Below are 4,945 nucleotides of genomic sequence, written 5' to 3' on the forward strand. Positions count from 1 at the left end.
CGGTTTTGATTTCATAAACTAGTCTTCAAAGGCACTGATTTAAAAAACTTTTTAAATTAAGACAATTTTTAGAGCAGTTTTAGGTTCACAGTAAAATTGAGGGGAAGGTTCAGAGATATTCTGTATACTCCCTGTGGAATTGATTTTTTTACATAAACCAGTTTTATCTAAATGGCTTTACCAAAAAGTATAACATTTAAAAGTGAAAAAAGGTGCTACAATTACCACTAGTTAAAACTTATTGAAAACTTATCATTTGCCAGGTACAGTTTTGAGTACATTACATGTATTACCCCATTACAAAACTACAATAGTTCCTCTTATTATCCCAATATTGCAGATCAAAAAAGAGTCACAGGGCTTCCCTGGTGGCACAGTGGTTGAGAATCTGCCTGCCAACGCAGGGGACACGGGTTCGAGCCCTGGTCTGGGAAGATCCCACATGCCATGGAGCAACTGGGCCCGTGAGCCACAACTACTGAGCCTGCGCGTCTGGAGCCTGTGTTCCGCAATAAGAGAGGCCGCGATAATGAAAGGCCCGCGCACCGCGATGAAGAGTGGCCCCCACTTGCCACAACTAGAGAAAGCCCTCGCATAGAAATGAAGACCCAACACAGCCATAAATAAATAAACAAATAAATAAATAAATAAATAAATGAAAGAAAGAAAGAAAGAAAGAAAGAAAAATAAATGAATCTTTAAAAAAGAGTCACAGAAAAGTTAAATAACTTGCCCAAGGATATACAACACAACAAGAGAGCAGCAGAAAGAGAGAAGAGAAAGAGTAAATGAGATTTGTTCATAGACTTATGAACCAGGAACTACTAGAAACTAAGGAAAGTAGAGGCTGACTACCCCAGGAAAAGTGGGAAGCCGTCTCAGATTGGATGCTGTGTTGTATCATGTATCCTATACTGTTAAGAGATGAGCAAATGAATTAGCTATTTAGGCAAAGAAAGAGATTCCATTTAGAGAACTCAAGCAGAAGAAGACAGGTCATACTGCAAGCAACTCACTTCCAGATAAAAACTAAAATACAATATTATGGGTACTTTTAAAAAAAATTTTTTATTGGCGTACGGTTGCTTTACAATGCTGTGTTAGCCTCCACTGCACAACAAAATGAATCAGCCATACATATAGGGATATCCCCTTCCTTTTGGACTTCCCTCCCATTTAGTTTACCACTGGGTACTTTTGTAAAGAAAAAAATTATTCATAATCTGACAACCTTAAAACAAAAATGATTCTCCTCTTAACGTTTCTCAAGCCTCTATTGGAACACCGGCTCTGTGAGTGCTCTCTTCTGGGTGCTGGCAGGTAGAGGTATATTCCATGTAATCTCCACTTGCACGTAGCTCACAGTCTAGGGATGGAGGGTTGAGAATATTACATCAATAGTACATAGTCATAAGTATATCATCTATTCACATCCAAGTTGTGTTTTTAGGGGGAAGCCTCTTTCTGGGCAATAACCACCTGTAGTTGTTCTTTACAAGCCTCCTGGTATAGATAGAAAATATGCAGAATAACAGCTGGGACAGTATAGCTGAGATCTGTTGGTACTTTGTCATTCAGATGCAAGTGCACATGTCATAATGTTATTTATCTCCTTTCTTCTGAGGAAACTCTCTGCACTGTCAGATCCACCTCCTCCGCTGCTGATACCACTGCTGGTATTCTAGAATGGATCAAACTAGGCCAGACAGGGCTCCCAGGGGAAACAGATGAGGCTGTGTAAATGAAGTCTGCATGTTAGACAGAGTTGTAGGTCAGCACTGCAATCAGCCCCGGCATTGATGAATGACTGCTTTGTTCCAGACTGGCTGGTCGGGCCCTGTGAGGAAGTCCACCCTTTGCTTATCACCATGTAATAAAGCCCCATTCCTCAGCGGCACCAGCCGGGGCTGTCACCTGTCAGCTCAGTTTGCTTCTCCTAATCCTCATTTAGACAGATCTATAATAACTTAGCAACTGTCTTGTGTACTCAGGTTTCATTATATTATTTCAGTGGGTAAACTCGCTATTCTTTGGGACTGAGAATGCAGGAAAAATAATATGGTTTAACTTATTTAGAATTAAAGTTGGAAGATTCTTCAGAGATTGTTTAGGTTAGTCTTCTCAATTTACAGATGAGGCCCAGAGAGGTGAGCTGACTTTCCTAAAATCACACAGCTTGTTGTGAGCTGAGCTGAGCTGGCACTAGTCAGACGATCTCTTAGCTTCAAGGCGAGCAATTTTCCACTACATTTTAATTGATAATAATTTAGTAACATTTTGTGATTTTCTTTTTAATTTTAGGGAACACAATAACTTTTCTGAAATTTCAATCAGGAACATAGGTTTGGGACATTTGAAACAGGTGTGAGAGAAATTAGGCTGAGAAGGATTAGAGGATGGACACATGAGGTTGGCATCATGACAGCAAGAGGGGCTAGTGGAGATTCTTTCATTGTTTGGACCTCTCTGCTCATATCCATGGACAGAGAACTCTGTATTAGGAGTCAAGTGTAGGCCATAGGTCAACAGAGTGGCCCCTTCTCAGTGCTGCATTATGCATACATGAATAGGGTCTGAATAGGAGAGGTGTGGGGCATTCTGACATGAACTCTTCTCTCCTGCTTCATGTAAGGCCTATTCTGTCCATAAAATCTTCCTGATCATAGGATGGCAAATATCGATATTAAAAAAGATAAGTCCATGTCAAATAAATGTGGAAAATCCTTCCAGATCACTCTGGACAGATGAAATGCATTAAACTTTGCTTGAACACTAGTGATAGGAAGTGGATTACTTGTAGAGATAGGCCATCCCACAATGGAATAACTTAATAGGAAGAACTATGACCTTCCTTAATACAGTCATCTGCTTCCAGTAACATTTACCCACTGGTTCCCTCCATGGAATGTAAGACTACCCTTTGGGACTCATAGACTGATCAACTCCGCCTCTGATTCACTAACCAAGATGATCTCTACTTGGCCCCTTCTCTGGATGCCTTTGTAAACAAATATTTACTATACACTTATTCTATGCCTAGACTGGGCTAAAAGATGAGAATACTAAGTAGATCAGAGTCTGTCCTTGTCAGTTCATAATACAGATATTTAGAAAAATAATCATGGTGCAACACAACAGTGATGAACGTCACAAAATGGAAACAGAGGAATGAACAAATACATCTAGTGTCTGGTGCATGGTAGCCACTTAGTAAGTATAAAAATAAGTTCCTGTATAAAAAATAAGTTCCTGGTGTTACCAGTGAGGTGAGGGTAACTAGAGATGAGTTGGTATGTAAATTAAGCCTTTGAAAGCTAAGGCTTCAAGTTAAGAGGTACCAGTTAAGAGGTACCAATCTGAACTCAATATTACCTTTTCAGTGCACTGGGATCTTGGATATATAGGGAGGCCAGGTATGGTGACTTGTCAAGGCAGGAGTTACATCCCCTTTTTCTGGTTTTCCAGTGTTCCCCGTGGGAGAAATGAGCTCTCACCAACAGCAGGCCCTCTCGACTTTCCTTTGCTCAGGACGTCACCATCCCTACCTCCTTAGCACACCTCTCCTCAGTCCATTCCTATCCACCGCCCAGGGTGCCCATGCTTGTGCGTAAATGAAAAGCAGCACCTTCCCTCCCTTGAGCTGTGGCCTGGGGCCAGGAGCATGATGGGCTGCTGGCAGTGCGCAGCAAGTTGCTGAATGGGCCCCGCTGGTGCCCTGGCTGGCAGTGGCCTTCGTGCTGACACCAACGCTCACTGTGCCGCGCCCCCTGGTCGCCTAGGGCTGATAAACACCGAGCCCCTGACCATCTTCCCGCTGATCTTGGAGCTGGAGGCGGTCGCCCAGGCGCACTACAAAGCCTGTGATTGGCTGAAGCTGGAGCGGAAGCAGTGGTGCGTGTGCCGCCGGGGGGCGTGGCGGCGAGGCTGGTGCTCAGTCTACGTGAGCGGCGTGCCGGCGAGGCTGGTGCTCAGTATACGTGAGCGCACTTGAGTGCTGGTGCCGGTTCCGGTGCCTGCCCTGTAACTGCACCTTGGAGGGCCGCCCCAGGGCCAGCCTCCCCAAGTGAGGCTTCAAGGAGACCGCCTTCCTGTACACCGTATTCCCGGGTCTGCCTGAGGCACGTACTGGCCAAGGCATGCAGCGCAGGCCTCAGGGAGAGCTGACGCGCCCGGAGGCCCGGACCTGCAGAAAACCGGGAGGCCTGGCAGTGGGGCGGTTGGAGGGACAACCTCAAATGCAGCAGCAAGTTCATCAAAGAGTTCCTGGGCTGGCGGTGGAGCAAGGCTCTGCGAACCCCCGTGGACTTCCGCCGCAACCTCCTGGGTGTGAAGGCAAGTGGGGCGGGGCGGCGGCAGGGGAAGAGAAGTTGGGGTGAGGCTCAGGGAATGCACCGAGCGGGACTGGGCGCACGGCGGGCGAGAGGGGCTTTGGTGGCAGAAAGGGGAAGTGGGGAGGGGGAGGGGGGGTCTGGGAAGAGGGGGAAGCCTCTGCTCTGTGCCTCACTTCTAGCCATGCGGTGCCAGCCAGGGCCCTCGAGTCCTGCTTTTTTTTTTTTTTGGAAGCAGGGGAGAAAAAAAAAAAAAAAAAAAAAAAAACAGAAACCAAAAGGTGAGCAGCTCTGAAGTAGCCCACAGTACTGATCCATAGGTCGTTATAAAACATTTGCCCCTCTCCTCTCCACGTTTTCTATAACCATAACCACAGGTTAAAAATAAGATCCTGGGGAGACCACCAGGAGACAAGAAAGACAAATCTAAAACCTTGGTATAGTTAACAACACTGTTATCTAATAATTGAAATTTGCTGAGAGAGTAGATCTTAAATTGTCTCACCCAAAAAAAAAAAAAAAAGTCAACATGTGAGGTTGATGGATGTGTTAATTAACTAAATGGGGAAATCCTTTCAGGATGTACATGTATATCAAATCATCATGTTATACACTTT

The 4,945-nt window shown here is 45.0% G+C and overlaps 1 pseudogene; it reads left to right on the top strand.

Annotated features, from left to right (window-relative positions):
• Positions 1-3,697: 3,697 nt before the first annotated feature.
• On the top strand, positions 3,698-4,330 carry LOC118899502 (annotated as a pseudogene).
• Positions 4,331-4,945: the final 615 nt, after the last annotated feature.

Source organism: Balaenoptera musculus, chromosome 8 (genome assembly GCF_009873245.2).
Source record: "Balaenoptera musculus isolate JJ_BM4_2016_0621 chromosome 8, mBalMus1.pri.v3, whole genome shotgun sequence".
Lineage (NCBI taxonomy): Eukaryota > Metazoa > Chordata > Mammalia > Artiodactyla > Balaenopteridae > Balaenoptera > Balaenoptera musculus.